This window comes from Hordeum vulgare, chromosome 2H (assembly GCF_904849725.1).
Source record: "Hordeum vulgare subsp. vulgare chromosome 2H, MorexV3_pseudomolecules_assembly, whole genome shotgun sequence".
Classification (NCBI taxonomy): Eukaryota; Viridiplantae; Streptophyta; class Magnoliopsida; order Poales; family Poaceae; genus Hordeum; species Hordeum vulgare.
This window is the reverse complement of record NC_058519.1, coordinates 617305990-617325485: the sequence shown is the minus strand read 5'-3', so window position 1 is coordinate 617325485 and position 19496 is coordinate 617305990.

Here is a 19496-nt window from a genome sequence, read left to right as displayed (position 1 = left end):
CTAGCCAACTAGAGGCATGCTAGGGACGGTGTTTTGTCTATGTATCCACACATGTAAATGAGTCTTCATTCAATACAATTATAGCATGGATAATAAACTATTATCTTGATACAGGAATTATAATAATAGCTATACATTTATTATTGCCTCTAGGGCATAATTCCAACAAGTTTGTCTTGGGCAAAGTTTGCAAGGGAAATGAGTTCATGTGTGTGAGGGCTTCCTCCCCTCCACGAGCCGGAGCTGGATTTGGCTCGCATCGCCGGCGAGACCCCTCCCCTGTTCCGGTCTGCCGCCGGTAGCAGTTCAGTAGAGAGGACCCCCTTCAGTTGATTCTTTGCGCGATATAGTTTAGACATCGTAGCGTAGCCCAGTGGTATGTGGTGTGGTGTGCCTGTGGTGAGGGCGTGGGTTCGATCCCTCCCCTCGGCAACCCCTTTTCTTTCTCATTTTTTTTCTTCGGCACAGTAGCAGGCAGGTTAAGCATACCTGGAGAGAACCCCCTCTCTGGTCAGTTCAGAAGTTGTAGCAGAGTGGTAGCTGCCTTGTGCCTGTGTGTGCTCGAGCAGCAGGTCTCGGGTTCGACCCCCAGTACCTCCCTTTTATTTTTTTCCTTGTCCTCTGCATTTCTTTTTTCCTTTGTTGTTCACCACCTTGCAGCCCTGTTCTTTGTAGCTAGGTACTTATTTTTCTTGTGCACGTAGATGTTTGTGCTACCTCCTCTCTTAATCTGCAAGTATGTTCATTTGTTGGTGGCTTGTGAATAAGTGGTGATGCACTTGTGTGTGTGAATATGCACTTAGTAGAGTTGTAGATGCATGTGCTTATAGTCTTGTGATTATCACTTCAGTTGAGATTGGCTTTTATCTCCTTGCTTGTGTTGTATAGTAGTGGATGATGATGTGGTGTATGTTTGGGTGCTTGTGAGAGGTGCATGTGTGTGTGTGTGTGCATACACATGAGGTTAGTCACACATGGATGTGTGTGTATGGTGATGCTTCCTAGTAGATGATCTTAAGTAGGTGGCTTGTGTTTATGCTTGTGTGCCTAGTAAGAGGTGGCAGTAGGTGATGTGGATGTGTGTGCGTGTGTGTGTGTTGCACACACATGAGGTGTTGCTAGTGTAGGTATGCATGTGAGTGTGATTGCCATATGCATGTGTTAGCATTCTTTGTGTTGCTAGCATGTGTAGGTGGTGTGGGTTTCTACTAGATGACATGCATATGAGTTGATGATATGCATGTGGTGAAAACAGCCCACTTTGCAACACTTGTGCACCTTCACATGTCCATATGTGAGAGGGCATGGTGATTTGTATGTGTGGATAGCTTGGTAGAAGTGGTTGTGAAGTTGATGTGCATGAAACAAACATGGGGTTCAAACCCCCATGTCACTTTGTCATTGTGCACATGAGCTCAACTATGTAGTAGTTGATATAGTGAAACTACATGAAATGATGCACTATTCCCTAGTCATGATTTGGAGTAGTTTCCTCTTCCTTAATTTGTGGTCACTTGTTCCAAGTAAGTGCCCACATATTATATATGATTTTGTGGTATAATTTCCCAAGGAATCCATTGGTGAACTTAGATTTGCCATTGGAGCATTTTTCTGGAAAGTCATATTTGCACTTTCTTCTAAGTTTAGAGATTGGTTCCATGCATGGTTATGTGCTCTTGTAATTGATTCTTGGTTGTGGTAGTAGAGGGTGACCCCCTCTACCACATGTGGGTTTCAATTCATGATTTGGAATCCATGTATGCAAGTGGTGCCCATCCAAAGTGGGCATGTGGCTGGAAATTCCAGCTTAGTGAAATCTGGAATTTCACTAAGTCTGAGAATCTGGAAACATTTTCTTCTCCTGTGGATGAGGTTGTGCTGGTCATTGTGTTGTGATATAGCCTTAGTTCACTGCTAGGAATTTGGACCTGATATGTTTGTGAAGCTCCCTGTCAAATTTCATCCCATTTGGAGTCCTGTAGGATATGTTTTGGTTGCTGTCAAAAAGGCTTCAGAGCAAAGACAGAAAGTCAGGTGCAGGAATTTTCACCAAGTCCCTGAGACCTAATGGTTTTGGGAAAGTTTGTAGCCTTGTATCTTCCTGTGTTTAATTCCTTTTTGTGTTATTCTTGCTTGTGCTAGTAGTATTCTTGGCTAGCTACAGCCACATATATTATTTTTCATATTTGGAGGGTTGTAGCTATGTTGCATGTAGCTCACAAAGTGCTAAGATGCACATTATGGCAGATTATGTAGTTTTGTAATTTTGATGATTGTGGGTGCTTAGTTGATGTTGTGGTGTTCTTCCTTGCTCCAATCCATTCATGTTGGGTTGTTATATGTCTTGGCAACCTGGGAATACCAGATTTGTGCCATTTGAGTGTGTGGTGTTGATTTTGACACGTAGGGCTTCATATCTTGTTTCATTGATTCCCGTTGATCCGTAGCTCCGATTGTATTGTTCTTTATACGGTTTTGCATCGTTTTCTCGAGACGCATCTGATCATGTCATTCTCATGCATGTCAAAATATCTTAGGGTACAGTTCTGTCCAGAAACTTGTAGTAGTTTCTTTTGCTTGTGCTAGTGATAGAAATAGTGATGCATGCTCATTTTTCATCTCATGCATCATGTGCTTGTTGCATATTGAGGTGCTGTTGTTTATTGGATGTTATTATTATGTTGGGTAGCACCGGGATCGGAGAACGAGTACGTGGATTCAGGAGAGTACGTGCAGGACGAACAAGAACCATTCCAAGCTGAGGATATCACACGCAAGATGATATGACCTTGCTTCCATCTCTAGACTTGTTATGCTAGTTTGCGTTTCCATGTCATATTGCTCGCTGCCTACCATTGAATTAAATTGCCTCTTGATATGCCATGAACCCATACGCTGACCCCTTCCTAGCAAAAACTTGAATGGCTAAGTAGGCTTTGCTCAGCTACTAATGTTAGTGTTGCTAGATGCAGGTGCTTTGACTCATGTGATAACATGACCTTGATATCATTATCTTAAATTCTGTTACTTAATTAATGCATCTATATACTTGGTAAATGACGGGAGGCCTAGCCTTTTGCCGGGTGCTTTGTTCCGTTATTGCCGCCATAGTTACCGGCTACCGGTGTTTGATTCCATATTGATCGCTCCTAACACGTTCGAGGTTGTTATGGGGACCCCCTCGATAAATCGCGTAGTGCTAAGGCTTGTCCGGCAGGACCCAACATTGGTGTTAATTTGCTAATCACTTAATAATAAACTGCATAGGGAATAACTACCCCGAGGATTTTAATCAACAACCCGGGCCAGTGCTCCTCATGAGTGTTGGTCCAACCCAGAGCAGCTTATTACGCTCCCCGAGGCAACTCGGTGTTCTGGCGTGGTAACCATCGCTCATCCGGCGTGTCCTGAGACTGAGATACGCGGCTCTTATTGGGGTCGTCGACACGTCGAGAGGTCCTGCTAGTCTTGCCTTACCTTAGCGATATATCTTGCGTATAGGAATCCCAGTGAAGCTTTGGTTTCCCCCAGAGTTGAGGATTTCCTCTAAGGAATCCGACGAGATCACGAGATTCATGATAGAGGATTACTATGCGGCCCATGTACGTTTGTGATGGACTAGTTGGAGCACCCCTGCAGGGTTTAATCTTTCGGAAAGCCGTGCCCGCGGTTATGTGGCAACTTGAAATATTTTGTTAACATTCGGTATTAGACAACTTAAACAAAAGCTAATAAAATTGCCAACTGTGTGCGTAACCGTGACTGTCCCCTCGAAGATCTCTCTTCGATCGGGAACACGGTGGGGTTATGAGTGTCGTAGGTAGGTGTTCAGGATCACTTAGTGATCAATTAATCACGTCCGCTAGAATAGACCACCTTCATGAAATCTTTACGTAAGTTAACCACTGAATCAAGCTTAGGATGCTGCAACCTTAAACACTTCACCTTACCCTACCTAATAACTTGACTAGTTCTGGCACCAAGGTCTTAGATTGTTGAGTCCCTGTGGCTCACGGATTCCTCCAAAATACCAACAGGTACAGGTACCCCAGAGACAGATGATCCAGACGACACTCAGTTGGCGTGGCAGTACGACGAGGAGACAGACCGCCTTTACGTGAACTATCCAGAAGAGTGAGGCGTGGTCGAGATCGTGGGCCTGCAGGCAGAGTAGCATAGCATTTCTATGTTTTGTAGTCCGTAGCGGAACTACCTTGGTTGTATGTGTGATGTACTCTGAGATATTTAAGAGAAGGCAATTGAATCCCTGATTGTCTATCTTTATTATTATGTATGTGCTGTGTTACCTGTTTGCGAAACGCTTAGATGCGCTTCTTTCCTATTCGGGGCCTCGATCCCCAGATCGGAAAGGACCGCATCTTGGTCGTTACACTAACCTACTAACTCAGTGCACCTAGTGCCAGTTTCTGTGTGCCGATATCTATTTTGCAGGGGCTTTTACCCAATTTTCCGAAGCCCAAAAAAATCCAGAAAAAGTATATAAAAATCAGCGAAACAGAAAGGTTCCGGATCACCGAAGGGGGGCAGAGGGGGGCAGGGGCCTCCAAGGCGGCCTGCTGGCGCGGCCAGGCCCTAGGCCGCGCCAGGAGGTCGCCTGGGTGGGTCCCACCTCGTCCGGTACCCTCCTCTGGCCTATATTTAGATTCCCGAGAGGAAAACCCTCGCAGACTTTCTGGAATCATGAATTTCTCCATCGTTCTACCGCTGCAGCGCTTCCAAGATCGGGAGCGTCAAGGGACCTCTTCCCGGCACCCTACCGGAGGGAGGATTGACATCCGGGAGCTTCTCCACCGCCATGGACGCTTCCCGGACGTGCCGGGAGTAGCCCTCCTTGGACCATGAGTCCATGACCAGTAGCTATGGGATGTCTTCTCTCCAATCTTGTGCTTCAATGGTTAGTCCTTGTGAGCTGCCCTACATGATCAAGGCATCTATGTAATTCTCTTGCTATTGCTATGCTCAATTTGTTGGGATCCGATGGATTATGAGATTATGTTCACATTGTTATGAGTTATATATTTGATTATCCTTTTATATTATGTTCCTTAGTGATTCATGCATGTTCTCCGTTGCTTTTTATTGCTTTGGCCAAGTAGTAGATCGTAACTCCAAGAGGGAGCGTTATGCATGATTGTGGGCTCGGGCCCTGCTACCTCTTGAGCTTGCGTTGATTTTTCCCTTGAAGAGGAAAGGGTGATGCAGCACAGTAGCAGTAAGTATTTCCCTCAGTTTGAGAACCAAGGTATCAATCCAGTAGGAGTATCAAGCCAAGTCTCCACATACCTGCGCAAAAACAGCAAACTTGCACCCAACGCTACAAAGGGGTTTTCAATCCCTTCACGATTGATTGCAAGGTGAGATCTGAAGGCGAAAAGTGCAACAAAGTAAAAGTGTAAGGCTGAAAATATGATGTGAAGTAGACCCGGAGGCCATAGTGTTCACTAGAGGCTTCTCTCATGATAGAAAATATTACGGTGGGTGAACGAATTACTGTCGAGCAATTGATAGAACCGTGCAAAGTCATGACGATATCTAAGGCAATGATCATACATATAGGCATCACGTCCAAGACAAGTAGACTGATACTTTCTGCATCTACTACTATTACTCCACACATCGACCGCTATCCAGCATGCATCTAGTGTATTGAGTTCATGACAAACAGAGTAACGCCTTAAGCAAGATGACATGATGTAGAGGGATAAATTCATGCAATAGATATAAACCCCATCTTTTTACCCTTGATGGCAACAACACGATGCGTGCCTCGCTACCCCTTCTGTCACTGGGTGAGGTCACCGCACGGTATGAACCCAAAACCAAACACTTCTCCCATTGCAAGAATCATAGATCAAGTTGGCCAAACAAAACCCACAACTCGAAGAGAATTACAAGGATATGAAATCATGCATATAAGAGATCAGAAGAAACTCAAATAAGATTCATAGATAATCTGATCATAAATCCACAATTCATCGGATCTCGACAAACACAGCGCAAAAGAAGATGACATCGGATGGGATCTTGCGGAGACAGAAGCTTGCGGTGGCGGAAAAGTATTTTCATGGCTCTCTCCCGTGGTTTTTGATTTTTCGGGGATTTATAAGCGGAACAAGTAGGGCAGAGAAGCCACAGGGGGCCCACAAGCCTGCTAGGCGCCCCCCAGGCCGCGGCTAGGGGGCTTGTGGCCTCCCCTGGTGCCCTCTGCCTTGGTACTCAAGCTCCCTGCGTATCTTCTGTTCCGGAAAAAATATTTTCAGAGGTTTTATTCCGTTTGGACTCCGTTTAATATTCTCCTCTCAAAAGGGTCAAAAACACGGAAAAAACAGGAACTGGCACTTGGCACTGAGTTAATAAGTTAGTCCCAAAAAAGATATAAAAGGCATACAAAACATCCAAAGTTTGACAAGATAATAGCATGGAACCATAAAAAATTATAGATACGTTGGAGACGTATCAAGCATCCCCAAGCTTAACTCCTGCTCGTCCTCGAGTAGGGAAGTGGTAAAGAATGAATTTTTGATGTGGAATGCTACCTAGCATATTTGTCCTTTGTAACTTCTTTCATGTGACATGAATGTTCAGATCCGTAAGATTCGAAACAATAGTTTGCTGTTGACATGAAAACAATAATACTTCAAGCAAACTAGCAAGGTAATCATGAACTTTCGAAATAACAAGGCCAAAGAAAGTTATCCCTACAAAATCATATAGTCTACTATGCTCCATCATCCCCATAGAACAAATTTAGATCATGCACAACCCCGGTATTGGCCAAGTAATTGTTTTCGCACTCTTACTTTCTCAAACCTTTTTCAACTCTCACGCAATACATGAGCGTGAGCCATGGATATAGCACTTATAGGTGGAATAGAGTGTGGTGAAGGTTGTGAGGCAAAAAGGAGGAGATGGTCACATTGACTCGGTGTATCAAAGGGCTATGGATATGCCCATCAATAGATATCAATGTGAAAGAGTAGGGATTACCATGCAATGGATGCACTAAGAGTTATAAGTGTGTGAAAGCTCAAAAGGAGAACTAGTGGGTGTGCATCCAACTTGCTTGCTCACGAAGACCTAGGGCAATTTTGAGGAAGCCCATCATTGGAAAATACAAGCCAAGTTATATAATGAAGATTCCCACTAGTATATGGTGGTGACAAAACAAGAGACTCTCAATCATGAAGAACATGGTGCTATTATGAAGCACAAGTGTGGAAAAAGATAGTAGCATTGTCCCTTCTCTCTTTTTCTCTCTTTTTTTGTTTGGGCTCTTTCGCCTCTTTCCATATATATATATATATATATTATTTTTTTTGTGTGGGCAACTTTGGCCTCTTTTTTTTTATTTCCTCACATGGGACAATACTCTAATAATGATGATCATCAAACTTTCATTTACTCACAGCTCAATGCTTAGAACGATGATGACTCTATAGGAAATGCCTCCGGCAATCTACCGGGATGTGCAACGATCTAGCTTGGCGTATGATGTTGAAACATCTCGCTAGCTATCTTGCGATCATGCAATGGCAATATGTATGTGACGGCACAAGTCATGAGACGGAACGGTGGGAGTTGCATGGCAATATATCTCGGAATGGCTATGAAAAGGCCATGATAGGTAGGTATGGTGGCTGTTTTGAGGAAGATCTATGGTGGTTTTGTGTACCGGCGAAAGTTGCGCGGCACTAGAGAGGCTAGCAATGGTGGAAGGTGAAAGTGCATCTATACCATGGACTCACATTAGTCATGAAGAACTCACATACTTATTGCGAAAGTTTTTATTAGTAATCGAAACAAAGTGCTAAACGCATACTCCTAGGGGAAGGGTTGGTAGGTGTTAACCATCGCGCGATCCCGACCGCAACACAAAGGATGACAATCAATAAATCAATTATGCTCCAACTTCCTAATATAGCGGTTCACCATACGTGCATGTTACGGGAATCACTAACTTCAACACAAGTATTTCTAAATTCACAACACCTTACTAACATGACTCTTAATATTACCAAATCCATGTCTCAAAACTAATTGAGAGGAATCAGACTTCTCTTTCTAATCAATGCACAAGAATATGGAAGTTTTATTGTATCCTCTTTGGACGCCTATCATCTTCAGGACTACTTTCATAGCACAAGCCAACTACCAAGTTACTCAGAGAGAGCACTCTCAAAAAGATATAAGTGAAGATTGAGAGTTCTTATTTCTCCAAAATATGACACCGCCGTTCTCTAAAAGATCTAAGTGAAGCACTAGAGCAAAGTTATCTAGCTCAAAAGATATAAGTGAAGCACATGTGATCTAAATTGCCTAACTCAAAAGATATAAGCGAAGCTCAATGAGTATTCTAGCCAATTCACGATGAGTGCATGTCTCTCTCAAAAGGTGTGCAGCAAGGATGATTGTGACACAACAAAAAGAAGACTCCTATAATACACGACACTCTAAGCAAAACACATATCATGTGGTGAATAAAAATATAGCTCCAAGTAATGTTACCGATGGATTGAAGACGAAAGAGGGGATGCCTTCCCGGGGCATCCCCAAGCTTAGGCTTTTTGGTGTCCTTGAATTTGGCTTGGGATGCCTTGGTCATCCCCAAGCTTGAGCTATTTCCACTCTTTATCCCTTTGTCCATGAGAACATCACCCAAAACTTGAAAACTTCACAACACAAAACTTAAACAGAAACTCGTGATAACATTAGCACAAGAAAACAAACTACACCTCTTTAGGTACTGTAGCAAACTTGATTTATACTTATATTGGTGTTAGATTACTTTATTATCACTTTTCCATGACTAGTACCCCTGATACTATCCATAGTTTCTTCAAAATAAGCAATCAACACAACAAAAACAGAATTTGTCAAAAACAGACCAGTCTGTAGCAATCTGTATACTTCATATACTTCTGGTATCTCAAAACTTCTGAAAAATTACGACAATTTGGTCAATTCGCATATCAACCAGCAGAAAAAATAATTAACTCAAAAGCTCTTTCTGGATAAAAATGAAAAATAATTTCGTGAGTGAAAAGTTTTTGTCTTTTTCCAGCATGATCAAACAACCATCACCAAAACTAGTCATAAAGGTTTTACTTGGCTCAAACACAAAAAGAAACACAAAAAACACAATCATAACAGAATTATGATGGTGTGGACGCAACAAAACAGAAAGAAAAATGCAAAGATAAATTCATTGGGTTGCCTCCCAACAAGCGCTATTGTTTAATGCCCTTAGCTAGGCATAACGATTTCAATGATGCTCACATAAAAGATAGCAATCGGACACAAAGAGAGCATCATTAAACATGTGACAAACATATCTAAGTCTAACATACTTCCTATGCATAGGCATTTTATAGGAAAACAGATTGTCAAGACAATCAATAGTTACCATATGCAAGGAAGAAGAAAGAGACAATATCAATCTCAACATAACGAGAGGTGATTTGGTAACATGAAAGTTTCTACCACAATATTTTCCCCTCTCATAGAAATTACATGTGGGATCATAATCAAATTCAAAAATATAGCTATCACAAAGGATATTCTTTTCATGATCCACATGCATGCAAAGTTGATGCTCTTCAAAAATAGTGGGATTATCATCAACTAAAGTCATGACTTCTGATGTCTACTATGCAACCTTCTCCTTGTAGACGTTGTTGGGCCTCCAAGTGCAGAGGGTTGTAGGATAGTAGCAATTTTCCCTCAAGTGGGTGACCTAAGGTTTATCAATCCGCGGGAGGCGTAGGTTGAAGATGGTCTCTCTCAAGCAACCCTGCAACCAAATAACAAAGAGTCTCTTGTGTCCCCAACACACCTAATACAATGGTAAGTTGTATAGGTGCACTAGTTCAGCAAAGAGATGGTGATACAAGTGCAATATGGATGGTAGATATAGGTTTTTGTAATCTGAAATTACAAAAACAGCAAGGTAACAAATGGTAAAAGTGAGCACGAACGGTATTGCAATGCGTGGAAACAAGGCCTAGGGTTCATACTTTCACTAGTGAAGTTCTGTCAACAATAATAACATAATTGGATCATATAACTAGCCCTCAGCATGCAACAAAGAGTCACTCCAAAGTCACTAATAGCGGGGAACAAACGAAGAGATTATTGTCGGGTACGAAACCACCACAAAGTTATTCTTTCTAATCGATCTATTCAAGAGTCCGTAGTAAAATAACATGAAGCTATTCTTTCCGTTCGATCCATCATAGAGTTCGTACTAGAATAACACATTAAGATACGTATCAACCAAGACCCTAATGTCACCTAGATACTCCATTGTCACCTCTAGTATCCGTGGGCATGATTATATGATATGCATCACATAATCTCAAAATCATCTATTCAACCAACACATAGAACTTCAAAGAGTGCCCCAAAGTTTCTACCGGAGAGTCAAAACGTGTGCCAACCCCTATGCATAGGTTCCCAATGTCACGAACTCGCAAGTTGATCACAAAAACATACATCGAGTACTCACATGAATCAAACGTGTGCCAACCCGTATGCATAGGTTCCCAATGTCACAAACCCGCAAGTTGATCACAACAGATAGACACGTGCAAGACATACATCAAGTGTTCTCAAAGACTCAATCCGATAAGATAACTCCAAAGTGGAAACTCAATTCATTACAAGAGGGAGAGGGGGAAGAACATCATAAGATCCAACTATAGTAGCAAAGCCCATGATACATCGAGATCAAGACATCTCAAGAACATGAGAGAGAGAGATCAAACACATAGATACTGGTACATACCCTCAGCCCCGAGGGAGAACTACTCCCTCCTCGTCATGGAGATCGCCGGGATGATGAAGATGGCCACCGAAGATGGATTCCCCCTCCGGTAGGGTGCTGGAATGGGCTCCAGATTGGTTTTTGGTGGCTACAGAGGCTTGCGGCAGCGGAACTCCCAATCTAGGTTTCTTTTTGGGGGTTTCTGAATTTATAGGAATTTATGGCGGTGGGATTACGTCGGTTGGGCCCACGAGGAGGTCACAAGCCTGGTAGGCGCCGCCTAGGGGGGTGGTGGCGGCCTCAGGGCTTGTGACTCCCTTGTGGCTCTTCTGGCCTTCTTCCAAAGCTTTGGGGGTCTCTTTTGGTCCCAAAAAAATCATCGTAAAGTTTCATTCCATTTGGACTCCGTCTGAAAAAGGGTCAAAAACACGGAAAAAACAGAAACTGGCACTTGGCACTGAGTTAATAGGTTAGTCCCAAAAAAGATATAAAATAGCATATTCATGCATATAAAACATCCAAAGTTGACAAGATAATAGCATGGAACCATCAAAAAATATAGATACGTTGGAGACATATCAAGCCCCAAGCTTAACTCCTGCTCGTCCTCGAGTAGGGAAGTGATAAAGAATGAAATTTTGATGTTGCATGCTACCTAGCATAGTTGTCCTTTGTAACTTCTCTCACTTGACATGAATGTTCAGATCTGTTAGATTCAAAACAATAGTTTGCTATTGATTTGGAGACAATAATACTTCCAGCAAACTAGCAAGGTAATCATGAACTTTCAAAATAACAAGCCAAAAGAAAGTTATCCCTACAAAATCATATAGTCTGGCTATGCTCTATCATCCTTGCACAACGAATTTAAATCATGCACAACCTCGGTATTGGGCAAGTAATTGTTTTCACACCTTTACTTTCTCAAACTTTTTCAACTCTCACGCAATACATGAGCGTGAGCCATGGTTATAACACTATAGGTGGAATGGAGTGGTGGAGGTTGTGAGACAAAAAGGAGAAGATGGTCACATTGACTAGGCATATCAATGAACTATGGAGATGCTCATCAATAGATATCAATGTGAATGAGTAGGGATTGTCATACAAATGATGCACTAGAGCTAAGAGTATGTGAAGCTCTTAAATAAAACTAGTGGGTGTGCATCCATCTTGCTTGCTCATGAAGACCTAAGGCAATTTTGAGGAAGCCTATCATTGGAATATACAAGCCAAGTTATATAATGAAAATTTACCACTAGCTATATGGTGGTGAAAAAACGAGAGACTCTCAATCATGAAGATCATGGTTCTTAATATGAAGCACAAGTGTGGAAAGGAGATAGTAGCATTGTCCCTTCTCTCTTTTTCTCTCATTTTTTTGGTGGGCTCTTTGGCCACTTTTTTTTGTGGGCATCTTTGGCCTCTTTTTGTAAATGGGCTTTGCTGGCCTCTTTTATTTCCTCACATGGGACAATGCTCCATCAATGATGATCATCACACTTACAACTCAAAACTTAGAGCAATGATGACTCTATATGGAATGCCTTCGGTAGTGTACCGTGACAATGATCTAGCATGGCATCGACATCAATGGAAACATCATGCTAGCTATCTTATGATCATGCAATGGCAATGTAGAAGTTGTGGCACATGTCATGGTGGTAGTTGCATGGCAATATATCTCGGAATGGCTTTGAAAAAGCCATAGTAGGTAGGTATGGTGGCTGTTTTGAGGGAGGCTAATGGTGGTTTTATGCACCGGCGAAAGTTGCACGACACTAAAGAAGATAGTGATGGTGGAAGGTGAAAGTGCATCTAAACCACAGACTCAACGTTAGTCAAGAAGAACTCATATACTTGTTGCAAAAGTTTTATTAGTAATCGAAACAAAGCATTCAACGCATACTCCTAGGGGAAGGGTTGGTAGGTATAAACCATCGTGCGATCCCGACCGCTACACAAAGGATGACAATCAATAAACTAATCATGCTCAAACTTCATCACATAGAGGTTCACCATACGTGCATGCTACGGGAATCACTAACTTCAACACAAGTATCTCTAGATTCACAACACCATACTAACATAACTTAAATATTACCACAACCACATCTCAAAACTAATTGAGAGGAATCAAGCTTCTCTTTCTACTCAATGCACATGAAGATGGAAGTTTCCGTAACCCTTTGGATAACTACCACTTTTGGGACTACTTTCATAGCATAAGCCAACTACCAAGCCACGCACCAATGTGCTCTAAAAGATATAAGTGAAGCACATAGAGCAAAATCAACTAGCTCTAAAGATATAAGTGAAACACATGTGAGATGAATTGCCTAACTCAAAGGATATAAGTGAAGCTCGACAAAATCACGGTGAGTGCATGTATCTCTCTCTAGGTGTGCAGCAAGGAAGATTGTGACACAACAAAAAATAAAATACTCATACGATACAAGACGCTCCAAGCAAAACACATATCATGTGGTGAATAAAAATATAGCTCCAAGTAACATTACCGATGGATTGAAGACGAAAGAGGGGATGCCTTCCCGGGGCATCCCCAAGGTTAGGATTTTTCGGCATCCTTGAATCAACTTGGGGTGCCTTGGGCATCCCCAAGATTGAGCTCTTGCCACTCTTTATCTATTTGTCCATAAGAACTTCACCCAGAACTTGAAAACTTCACAACACAAAACTTAAACAGAAACTCGTGATATCATTAGTATAAGAAAGCAAATCACCACTTCCTTAGATACTGTAGAAAACTTAAGTTCTACTTATGTTGGTGTTGGGTTGCTGTATTTTCACTTTTCCATGGATAGTACCCTCCGATACTATCCATAGTTTCATCAAAATAAGCAACCAACTCAACAAAAAACAGAATTTGTTAACAACAGACCAGTCTGTAGCAATCTGTATACTTCGTATACTTCTGGCACTTCAAAAAATCTGAAAAATTACGGAAGTCTGAAGAAATTGCATAGAAATCAGCAGAAAAAATAATCAACTCAAACGCTCTTACAGAATAAAAATGAAAATTCTTCTCGTGAGCAGAAAGTTTCTGTCTTTTCCAGCATGATCAAACAATCATCACCAAGACTAATCATAACGGTTTTGCTTGGCACAAACACAAAAAGAAACACAAAAGACACAATCATAACAGAATTATGATGGTATGGAGAAAACAAAATAGGAAGCAAAAAGCAAAGAAAAATTTATTCATTGGGTTGCCTCCCAACAAGCGCTATCGTTTAACGCCCTTAGCTAGGCATTGATTTCAATGATGCTCACATAAAAGGTAAGGATTGAAACACAACGAGAGAATCATGGAGAAAATGGCTAGCACATTTAAGTCTAACCCACTTCCTATGCATATGGATTTTGTGATCAAACAATTTATTGGAGCAAGAATCAACTAGCATAGGAAGGCAAAACAAGCATAGCTTCAAAAAATTCAACATATGGAGAGGAAGCTTGATACTATTGCAATAAGTAGAAGCATATGATCCTCTCTCATAGTAATTTTCAGTAGCATCATGAATGAATTCAACAATATAACCAGCACCTAAGGCTTTCTTTTCATGATCTACAAGCATAGGAATTTTACTACTCTCCACGTAAGGAAATCTATTCTCAAGAATAGTAGTGGGAGTATCGTAAAAGACTTGAGCACTACAAATTGTGTCCACAATGAAAAAGCGAGGTTTAGCAAAGGGGTTTTCGAAAGTATGACAAGTTTTATCATCCTTCTTCTTCAAATCATAAGTATCCTCACAATAATCATCATAGATAGAGGGCATGCTTTCATCAAAATGATTTTGATCATTCAAAGTGGAAGAACTAAAAAGATCATCTTCATCAAATATAGCATCCCCAAGCTTGTGGCTTTGCATATCATTAGCATCATGGGTATTCATAGAATTCATGCTAACATCATTCAATCATGCTCATCATTCACATATTCTATGCCAAGCATTCTATGTAATTCTTCTTTCAGCACTTGAGCACAATTTTCCTTCACATCATGCTCACGAAAGACATTGAAAAGATGGAGCATATGAGGCATCCTCAATTCCATTTTTTTTACTTTCTTTTTTTTCAAGGAAAGAACAAGAAACAAAAAGATTCGATTGCAAGATCTAAAGATATACCTTCAAGCGCTAACCTCCCCGGCAACGGCGCCAGAAAAGGGCTTGATGTCTACTACGCAACCTTCTCCTTGTAGACGTTGTTGGGCCTCCAAGTGCAGAGGGTTGTAGGACAGTAGCAATTTTCCCTCAAGTGGGTGACCTAAGGTTTATCAATCCGCGGGAGGCGTAGGATGAATATGGTCTCTCTCAAGCAACCCTGCAACCAAATAACAAAGAGTCTCTTGTGTCCCCAACACACCTAATACAATGGTAAGTTGTATAGGTGCACTAGTTCGGCGAAGAGATGGTGATACAAGTGCAATATGGATGGTAGATATAGGTTTTTGTAATCTGAAATTGCAAAAACAGAAAGGTAACAAATGGTAAAAGTGAGCACGAATGGTATTGCAATGCGTGGAAACAAGGCCTAGGGTTCATACTTTCACTAGTGAAGTTCTCTCAACAATAATAACATAACTGGATCATATAACTAGCCCTCAACATGCAACAAAGAGTCACTCCAAAGTCACTAAAAGCGGGGAACAAACGAATAGATTATTGTCGGGTACGAAACCACCACAAAGTTATTCTTTCTGATCGATCTATTCAAGAGTCTGTAGGAAAATAACACGAAGCTATTCTTTCCGTTCAATCTATCATAGAGTTCGTACTAGAATAACACCTTAAGATACATATCAACCAAGACCCTAATGTCACCTAGATACTCCATTGTCACCTCTAGTATCCGTGGGCATGATTATACGATATGCATCACATAATCTCAGAATCATCTATTCAGCCAACACATAGAACTTCAAAGAGTACCCCAAAGTTTCTACCGGAGAGTCAAAACGTGTGCCAACCCCTATGCATAGGTTCCCAATGTCACAAACCCGCAAGTTGATCACCAAAACATACATCGAGTACTCAGATGAATCAAACGTGTGCCAACCCATATGCATAGGTTCCCAATGTCACAAACCCGCAAGTTGATCACAGCACATAGACACGTGCAAAACATACATCAAGTGTTCTCAAGGACTCAATCCAATAAGATAACTCCAAAGGGGAAACTCAATTCGTTACAAGAGGGAGAGGGGGAAGAACATCATAAGATCCAACAATAGTAGCAAAGCGCATGATACATCGAGATCAAGACATCTCAAGAACACGAGAGAGAGAGATCAAACACATAGCTACTGGTACATCCCCTCAGCCCCGAGGGAGAACTACTCCCTCCTCGTCATGGAGATTGTCGGGATGATGAAGATGGCGACCGGAGATGGATTCCCCCTCCGGCAGGGTGCTGGATCGGGCTCCAGATTGGTTTTTGGTGGCTACAGAGGCTTGCGGTGGCGGAACTCCCGATCTAGGTATCTTTTTGGGGGTTTCTGAATTTATAGGAATTTATGGCGGTGGAATTACGTCGGTTGGGCCCACGAGGAGGTCACAAGCCTGGTAGGCGCCGCCTAGGGGGGTGGTGGTGGCCTCAGGGCTTGTGACTCCCTCGTGGCTCTTCTGGCCTTCTTCCAAAGCTTCGGGGGTCTCTTTTGGTCCAAAAAAATCATTGTAAAGTTTCATTCCATTTGGACTCCGTGTGAAAAAGGGTCAAAACACGGAAAAAACAGAAACTGGCACTTGGCACTGAGTTAATAGGTTAGTCCCAAAAAAGATATAAAATAGCATATTCATGCATATAAAACATCCAAAGTTGACAAGATAATAGCATGGAACCATCAAAAATTATAGATACGTTGGAGACGTATCAACTTCTCCAAATCCACTTTCAATATTATTGCAAACATCATAATCATCATGAGGGTTAAACAAATTTTCAAGATCATAAGAAAAATTATCACCCTAATCAGGATCATTGCAACAAGTAGTGGACAAAGCAAAACTAGCATCCCCAAGCTTAGGGTTTTGCATATTTTTAGCATGATTGTCATTAATAGAATTTATAATGAAATCATTGCAATCATGCTTTTCATTCAAGGAGCCCTCGTGAATCACTTCATAAATTTCTTCATCACGATTTTCAGATTCACGCATCTCAAGCAAAACTCGAAAGAGAAAGTAAAGTGCACTCAACTCACTAGCAAATGGTTCAACATAATTGGATCTCTTAAAGAGATTAGCAAGTGGATGAGGATCCATATCAATAGATTTTCAGCAAGCGAAGATGCAAGCATATTGAAGGCACATAGCACACAAGCAAAGGAAAGGCAAACGAAAAAGGCAAACATTTTTTTTGTAAATTTTGTTTTTCAGAAGTGGGGGAGAGGAAAACGAGAGACAAAAAAGTAAATGCAAGAGATGAGTTTGAGACGGTTACTTGGATAAGCTTCACTTTATGCTCCCCGGCAACGGCGCCATAAATTGGCACGTTGACGGGAAACTATTCTTGACTTGATCCTCCCCTGCAACGGCGCCAGAAATTGGCACGTTGACGGGAGACTATTCTTAACTTGATCCTCCTCGGCAGCGGCGCCAGAAATTATTCTTGCTACCTCTTGAGCTTGCGTTGGTTTTTCCCTTGAATAGGAAAGGGTGATGCAGCACAATAGTAGTAAGTATTTCCCAGAGTTTGAGAACCAAGGTATCAATCCAGTAGGAGTATCAAGCCAAGTCTCCACCGTACCTGCGCAAAATAGCAAACTTGCACCCAACGCTACAAAGGGGTTGTCAATCCCTTCACGATTGATTGCAAGGTGAGATCTGAAGCAGGAAAGTGCAAGAAAGAAAAAGTGTAAGGCTGAAAATATGATGTGAAGTAGACTCGGGGGCCATAGTGTTCACTAGAGGCTTCTCTCATGATAGCAAATATTACGGTGGGTGAAGGAATTACTGTCGAGCAATTGATAGAACCGCGCAAAGTCATGACGATATCTAAGGCAATGATCATATATATAGGCATCATGTCTGAGACAAGTAGACCGATACTTTCTGCATCTACTACTATTACTCCACACATCGACCGTTATCCAGCATGCATCTAGTGTATTGAGTTCATGACAAACAGAGTAACGCCTTAAGCAAGATGATATGATGTAGAGGGATAAATTCATTCAATAGATATAAACCCCATCTTTTAACCCTTGATGGCAACAACATGATGCGTGCCTCGCTACCCCTTCTGTCACTGGGTGAGGTCACCGCACGGTATGAACCCAAAACCAAGCACTTCTCCCATTGCAAGAATCATAGATCAAGTTGGCCAAACAAAACCCACAACTCGAAGAGAATTACAAGGATATGAAATCATGCATATAAGAGATCAGAATAAATTCAAATAAGATTCATAGATAATCTGATCATAAATCCACAATTCATCGGATCTCGACAAACACACCGCAAAAGAAGATTACATCGGATAGATCTCCATGAAGATCATGGAGAACTTTGTATTGAAGATCCAAGAGAGAGAAGAAGCCATCTAGCTACTAGTTATGGACCCAAGGTTTATGGTGAACTACTCACGCATCATCGGAGAGGCAATGGTGTTGATGAAGAAGCCCTCCGTGTCCGAATTCCCCTCCGGCAGGGCACCAGAACATGCTCCAGATGACATCTTGCGGAGACGGAAGCTTGCGGCGACGGAAAAGTATTTTCGTGGCTCTCTCCCGTGGTTTTGGATTTTTCAGGGATTTATAGGCAGAAGAAGTAGGGCAGAGGAGCCACAGGGGGCCCACAAGCCTGCTAGGCGCGCCCCCCCAGGCCATGGCTAGGGGGCTTGTGGCCTCCCCTGGTGCCCTCTACCTTGGTTCTCAAGCTCCGTGCGTATCTTCTGTTCCAGAAAAAATCTTTTCAGAGGTTTTATTCCGTTTGGACTCCGTTTACTATTCTCCTCTGAAAAGTGTCAAAAACACAGAAAAACACGAACTGGCACTTGGCACTGAGTTAATAAGTTAGTCCCAAAAAATATATATAAGGCATACAATGTTGGAAATATGCCCTAGAGGCAATAATAAATTAGTTATTATTATATTTCTTTGTTCATGATAATCGTTTATTATCCATGCTATAATTGTATTGGTTGGAAACACAATACTTGTGTGGATACATAGACAAAACACTGTCCCTAGTAAGCCCCTAGTTGACTAGCTCGTTGATCAAAGATGGTCAAGGTTTCCTGACCATAGGCAAGTGTTGTCACTTGATAACGGGATCACATCATTAGGAGAATCATGTGATGGACTAGACCCAAACTAATGAACGTAGCATGTTGATCGTGTCATTTTATTGCTACTGTTTTTCTGCATATCAAGTATTTATTCCTATGACCATGAGATCATATAACTCACTGGCACCGGAGGAATGCCTTTTGTGTATCAAACGTCACAACGTAACTGGTTAACTATAAAGATGCTCTACAGGTATCTCTGAAGGTGCCCGTTGAGTTATTATGGATCAATACTCGGATTTGTCACTCCGTGTGACGGAGAGGTATCTCGGGGCCCACTCGGTAATACAACATCACACACAAGCCTTGCAAGCAATGTGACTAAGTGTAAGTCACGGGATCTTGTATTACAGAACGAGTAAAGAGACTTGTCGGTAACGAGATTGAAATAGGTATG